Genomic DNA, 7,410 nt, shown 5'->3' on the forward strand with positions numbered 1-7,410 from the left:
GAGGGGACGGCTGGGAGGGAGCGGGGGATGCTGCGGGCACGGGAAGGGACGGGAGCAGAGCCCGCTGTGCTTCGGAGCACCTTGGAGAGTTCTCCCTGTCCCCAGCTCCCGAGCGGCCCCGGCGGATGCTCTGCCCCGGGACAGCTGAAGGGCAGAGCATCCATCTCCTCCGAGGCTGAACAATTCGCTCCCCGTGTGATCCTTTGGGATGGCTGGGCTGGGGGAGCTGGGGAAACTGAGGCACACCAGAGGTGTGTGAGTGCCTCCATATCATGCCAGTGCAGTGCTGACACGGAATAAGTTCTCCCAAACCTCCTGCATCCAGGGCATGCTGACAGCAGCAGCCCAGAGCCCCAGCTGGAGCTCCCAGAACTTGGGTACAAACCCCAGGGATCCAGGACAGCGGCTGGGAAGGGAAAAATTATTCCAAAATTATTCTCTGCTCAGGCAGCTCCCGGTGGGCCAGGGCAGGGCCGTGGTGCTTGGTGCTGCCCTAGCATGGGGCAAAGGCTGCTCTGTGCTCCCCCTGCTCCTCCAGCTGCTGCCCTGGGGCTTTGCAGACCTTGGGATCCCCTTCCCAGGATGCTCCCAGCAGGATGAACTGGGTCTAAAATCTATCGTTTGTGCCCTCCTGAGCTTTGGGAGAGCCCTGATTGATCCATCAGGGATGTGAAGCAGTGAGGATGGGCTCAGACTGCTCCCTGCTCTGCTCTGCTCTAAATCCTATTTTCCCCAAAAACCCGGGATCCAGAACTGGGAGAATATCAGTCTGGAAGAATCTGTTCTCCTCCTCCTGCTTCTGCTGCCCAGCTGCTTTATCCCCCTGGGGCAGGAGGGTCGGTAATCCCCACGGACCCTGGGGCTGCTGCAGGGCTGGGGCAGCTCCTGGAGGCAGCAGGGAGGGGGCAGAGCTGTTTTCCACTCCCCTGCCCAGCGCTGCGGGCTCTGATCTGGGCTAAAAGTCACTGCTGGGGGAGAGCAGCCCTGGGCTGTTCCTCTTTTAGATGCATCTTTCTGATTTCCAGCCTGGCTGAGTGTGACTGTGTTCACAGGGGTCTGAGGATGAGGGAAGAGACGAGGATCTGACTCCATGTTTCAGAAGGCTGATTTATTATTTTATGACATATATTACATTAAAACTGTACTAAAAGAATAGAAGAAAGGATTTAATCAGAAGGCTAGCTAAGAATAGAATAGCAAAGAATGATAACAAAGGTTTGTGGCTCGGGCTCTGTGTCCGAGCCAGCTGACTGTGATTGGCCATTAATTATAAACAACCAACATGGGCCAATCACAGATGCACCTGTTGCATTCCACAGCAGCAGATAATCATTGTTTACATTTTGTTCCTGAGGCCTCTCAGCCTCTCAGGAGGAAAAATCCTAAGGAAAGGATTTTTCAGAAAAGATGTCTGGGAGAGCTGAGCCCCTGCTTGCCCGCTGGGGACAAGGTGACGCTCAGGGAAGGTCACTCCTGAGCCCAGGGGCTGCGTCAGTGCCTCCCTTACGGGGCTATTTTGGGACATGGGTCACAGGGTTTGGGGACCTGCAAGTTGTTCCCTGGCTGGGGGCTGGGACTTTCCATGAGCTGCAGCAGGACACGGCCTGGAGGCCACCCTGGAGGGATGGAGGTGGCTCCTGAGGGATGGACCTGCAGGAAACGCCCTCGGCCCTCAGGAGAAACCTTCCTGCCTGTGAGATCTGGGGGGCAAAGGCAGCCAGAGCATTTCCTTGCCTGCAGGATTTCAAAGCAGAGGGAAAATGCCAGCAAAGAGCTCCCAGGGAGAGGATTTGTCACCAGGCAGGCTGGGGCGTCACACTGAGCAGAGTCTGGCCATGTCAGAGCTGCAGCAGTGCCCTTCCCGGGCACCCTCCGTGCTCCAGGACTCTGCCATCTGCATCCCAGCGTGCCGCTCCGCCCTGTCCTTCACAGGGCACGGGGAATCTGCAGCTCCATCTGCCCCCAGGACATCAGGGAGCTTCTGGAGATCCTCCCCCCCAGCGTGTGCCCAGCCCAGAGCATCCTGCCCCTCCGGGGGACAGCACACCAGCTGCTTTTCCTGATTTTATCCCCTAGTTCAGGCTGTCAGGGCAGCTGGAATATCTGCAGTGAGTTGCACAGGTCTTTGCTGCTCATCTGCAGCCTCGCTGTCCCCGGCAGAATGGAAAATTTCAACCAAAGGAATGATTTGTTGCTGTTTTTGCAGCAGCAGGAGCTCCCTCCTGACCCAAAGGTGAGGTGGATCCCACAGCCAGACCCAACCCCAGCCCCAGGCTCATCCTGCTGCCAGCTCATCACAGGAGCTGGGGGAAAAAGGAGCACTGAATGACTCAAAGTGCCTCTCTCGGGGCTCAGCCACCAAAATATTCATCCCCTGCCCCAGTGCACCAGCAGGACGTGCAAATTATTTCTGGGAATCAGCTCAGGAAAGCACCTTGCCTGTGCATTGGCTCTGGGGTTGGCTGGAATCCCACAGCTCTGGGCACAGCCTGGGCTGCACAGGCAGGAGTGAGCCCAGGCAAGGTCAGGACAGCTCAGAGCAGCACAGCAGGGGCAGGAAGAGCTGGGATGGGGTGGGAAGAGCTGGGATGGGAAGAGCTGGGATGGGGTGGAAGAACTTGGATGTGATGGGAAGAGCTGGGATGGGATGGGAAGAACTGGGATGGGGCTGGAAGAGCTGGGATGAGGCAGGAAGAGTTGGGATGAGGCAGGAAGAGCTGGGATGGAAGAGCTGGGATGGGGTGGAAGAACTTGGATGTGGTGGGAAGAGCTGAGATGGGGCTGGGAACAGCTGGGATAGGATGGGAAGAGCTGGGATGGAAGAGCAGGGATGAGGCAGGAAGAGCTGGGATATGCTGGAAAGAGCTGGGATGGAGTTGGGAGGAGCTGGGATGGGGATGGGAAGAACTGGGATGGGGCTAGAAGAGCAGGGATGTGGCAGGAAGAGCTGGGATGTGGCAGGAAGAGCTGGGATGGGGCTGGAAGAGCTGGGATGTGGCAGGAAGAGCAGGGATGAGGCAGGAAGAGCTGGGATGCAGCAGGAAGAGTTGGGATGTGGCAGGATTTGCCCCGTTCTTGCTTTAAGGGGCCAGATCAGGGCGGCAAGGGGAGCATTGGGAGGAAAGGTGTGCTGGAGTTAAATGAGCAGAAAGGCAGCATCCCCCAAAAAATGTGTTCACGGGCAAAAAAAGGAGCGCTCAAATCCGTTCTTCATGCTCCAGTAACTTGCAGATGCCTGGATGGGGATGTGGAGCCTCAGGAACACCTCCCAGATGGGGAGCACCTTGTGCCTCCTGCCTGGGCACAGAGGGGACAGAGCTCGGGGGTTTCACCAAACCCACCCCATTGCGACCCCTGAGAGCCCAGCTGAGCACAGGGATGCTGCAAAGCTGCCCCAAAACCGTGAGGAGCCTCCAGGTGGGTGCCCAGGGAGTGGCCACGGCCGGAGATGAGCCCTGCCCGCCTGCAGCTCCCGCAGCCGCGGGGATTTGTGCAAAGCTCCCAGCGCCCGGCCTGGGCTTTTTTTATCCCTGGCTGCTCTTACGTTGACATTCTTAGCTGTGCCACTGGCTCCAGCGCTGCTCGCTAACCCCTTTTACAGGCGGCTAAATATAGCCCAGGCAGCCAAGCAAAATCTGCTCGGCACGGCCACGTGGGGCTCGGCAGAGCCGGGGGGGCACCGCCAGCCCCGCGCCGGTGGCATCTGTCACCCCGTGCTGGTGGCATCTGTCACCCCCGAGTGCCCCAGGTGACCGCGGGTGCTCCTGCTGGGTCTCAGCCCCTTCTCCCCGCCCTGGGTTCTGCTCCCAGCCCGGTGCTCCCATGCCTCTGGAGCATCTGGAGCTGGTTAGGATCCCTGATCCTGGAAAAACACAGCGGGAAACACGGCCGGCTGCTGTGGGTGACAAAGAGCAGCCCTGGGAGCCTGCGGGGTGCAGGCAGCAAACCCCAAATCCACGGAGGGATCGTCTGCACCCCACAAAGGCTCTGCAGGGTGGGAACAGGGCAGGGGCTGGGCTCAGCTCAGCTCCTGACTCTGTCAAACACAGCGTGGGGCGTAAGAGCATCGGGGGTAGGATGGTGGGGATGGACAGAGAGCAGAGATCTCTGCAGCCAGGTCAGGAACTTGTGGGTTATTGCAAAGGGCCTGGGTGCAGGGCCCTGCTGGGAGCTGCCAGCCACAGCTCAGAGCAGGCTGAGAGAGGAGAGGGGGAGAGAGGATGAGAGGGTACGAGAATAAATGGGGTAAAAAGCAAGAGCTAAGAGGGGCAAGAAAGGCAGGAGAGCAAGGTTCCCGCTACAATACAATAAATCTTTTGTTTTGAATATTCTGATTCTCACTAACCAATCTAGTCCAAGATACAAATCCTACAGCATTTCCATACAGCCTATAAGAATCATTACATTCCCACACTGGGTTACATTTTAAACCCTAAAAACTCCTCTTTGGGCCCCTTCTGCCAAGCCAGCAGGGTCTGCTCTGAGCCTTGGGCCTGTCTGCAAGCAGAGGGTGTTGTTTGATCCAAAGGGGATCACCTTCAGCTGGCCATGCCATTGTTTTCCAGTTGTTCAGTAACTGAGGGATCTCAAAGCTTGCTTTCATTTCAATCTCACTTAGAGTTTCCATATTCTCAAAATCTTTTGCCAGACAATCATATTTATAAGGCTTTCCTGTTTCATCTTCCCCAACAGTGGGGAGGGGACCCCCAACCCCCAAGGCTGGGATGGGCCCGATTGCAGCTGGGGGATGAGGGGAAGGGTCCTGTGTGCCCTAAATCCCACCCCAGAGCCCCCAGGATGCCAAAGGCAGGGCAGCCCCACACACAGGGGTTTGTCAACCCCAAACCCATCGCCCCAAAACTGTACCTTGTGCCACGGCTGCATTTCCCTGCCTGGCCAATTTCTGCTGGATCCATGAGCTCACTAAGCAGACACGGATCTAATTGTCTGCATTGTCTGCACGCTGCCACTTGTGGGGTTTTCTTTTAGTTTTTTTTTCTCTTTTTGGTTTTAGCTGGCAAGAAGGAGGTGAAAGGTCGAGCAGAGGAGTCTAATTGGATCTCCATGGCTCATTAACCCTTCTCCAAGAGGGAGAATCGTTAAGGCTGCAGATGAAGAGGCTCAAAACCCACAAGTGCCTTGGGCAGCTCTCCCAAATTTCCATCCCCACGGCATTGCCCTGGCTCCTGTGCACCCAATGGAGATGTCCTGTCAGCCAGGGGACGTGGGGAATGCGCGGAGGAGCTCAGGGGAGGGAGTTTGAAGGAAGGCTGGTGACTTTGGGTGGCTTTGGGTGATGTTGGGTGGCTTTGGGTGCCTTTGGGGGTTGTTGGGTGGCTTTGGACACCAGGAAAGAAAATCGAGGGCCTCAAGTCTTGAGGATCCAAGCAGGAGCAGGCAGAAGGGAAGGGAAGGGAAGGGAAGGGAAGGGAAGGGAAGGGAAGGGAAGGGAAGAGAAGGGAAGAGAAGAGAAGAGAAGAGAAGAGAAGAGAAGAGAAGAGAAGAGAAGAGAAGAGAAGAGAAGAGAAGAGAAGAGAAGAGAAGAGAAAGGGAAGGGAAGGGAAGGGAAGGGAAGGGAAGGAGCAGCTCCTCCTGCCAGGTGGGTGAGGGACACCAGAGCAAGGTCTCACCCTGATGCTTCTTCCTGCAGGCTCCCCACCTCTGTGACTCAGATCCTTGGGGAATAAATCAGCTCACTGTGGAGTAACCCCCAGATTTTCCAGCCCATGAGAGACCCAGTGGCTGTGGCAGCACAGAATCTCTGCTGTGACACCACCATCCATCACCAGGCAGGCATCTGGGCACCACCAGCAGAAAGACAAACAGCATCTGTCCAAGCTCAGCGGGGAGGCACTGCAGCTCTCCCAGCCTGTGCCCGTGTCTGGGAGCCCAGGACAAACCAGGATCCTGTCACTGCAGGACACAAAATAACACGATGCAGACACACTGCTCTTTTCAAGGTAAAAAGGACTTTTTAATTTCTGACTCCAACATTTATAGATTTCCAAAAGTGACAGCGGGTTGGAGGGTGACAGTGCCACCTCTCCAATGACACTGGACAAACCAGCAGTCCATCAAATTTCTCCTCCTCCATAAAAGAATGCAAAACAATGAGTTATTTACACAAAGGGTGTGAGAAAGTTTGTTACAAGAATGTGAACATCAGAAGGCTTAGAAAATCTTTTAAAAGATCAGGGTGACAGGATTCAAGGGCAGCATTTCCCGCCCTTCATCCCCCTGGACAGGAGGGGCTGTGGGGAGAAGACCCCAGCACATGACAAGGGACAGGTTTAGTGAGGCCCCTCAGCCTCTGTCACCCCGGTGGCCTTTGAGACACCTCAGACTGGCAAAAGGTCCTGGAAGAGGGCCGTGGTTGCTCAGTGAGTTTGCCAGGAGCAATGCCAGGGGGTGGGAAGGCCGTCAGGGGGCTCAGAGGGTTTTCTGGGGCTCCATCAGGCTCCTGCGCTGCGTGGCTCTGCAGGGCTGGTGCCCCAGGGAATGGGCACAGCCCTGAGGCTGCCAGAGCTCCAGGAGCCTTTGGACACTGCTCCAGGCTGGGATTGCTGGGGGTCTGGGCAGGGCCAGGAGCTGGGATTGATGATCCTTGCGGATTTCCAGCTCAGGATACTCTGTTATCCACGATTCTGGGATTTGAGATGTCCTGGGCTGGGAAGACAGGAGGGTCCTGGTGGGTGAAATGGACAACAAAGGAGCTCAGGCACGGAAGGTTCTGCAGATTCCTGCAGTGTTCCTCCTGAAAATCATTCCCCTCATTTCCCCTGGTCTGAATCCCAGCTCCTGTGACCCTGAACACCCTGGCTGGCTGTAATTAAAGGCCCAGCAGTCGCGCATTGCTCCCGTGTGTGTCTGTTTATCACAGAGCAGCTTAGTGGGAAACCAATTCCCCGCCTGCCTCAGAGGCATCCTCAGGCCAGGGGAAGGGGGTGCTTCCATCTCAGCCCTTCTGCACCCACCCTGCCCATCCCAGCCCGGCCTTGTGCCTGTCCCCAATCTCACCTGGGGGCTTCAGACCCCGCGGAGGCAGCACAGTGAGCAGAGGCCCCTGGGGGCTCCGTTCCTGCCCCTCCTTGCAGCGCAGGGTGGGGAGGGACCCCCCAATGCCCGAGGCTGGGATGGGCCCGATTGCAGCTGGGGGATGAGGGGAAGGGTCCTGTGTGCCCTAAATCCCGCCCCAGAGCCCCCAGGATGCCAAAGGCAGGGCAGCCCCACAGACCAGGGGTTTGTCAACCCCAAACCCATCACCCCAAAACTGTACCTTGTGCCCTGGCTGCATTTCCCTGCCTGGCCAATGCTTTGGAGAGCATTGCTGGGTTTAGCTGCTTTTCCAAATGCAGCCCCAATTATTAATTATTATTAATTGCTCTAATGTTGGTTTATCCATGACTAGCA

This window comes from Geospiza fortis, unplaced genomic scaffold, assembly GCF_000277835.1.
Source record: "Geospiza fortis unplaced genomic scaffold, GeoFor_1.0 scaffold32, whole genome shotgun sequence".
Lineage (NCBI taxonomy): Eukaryota > Metazoa > Chordata > Aves > Passeriformes > Thraupidae > Geospiza > Geospiza fortis.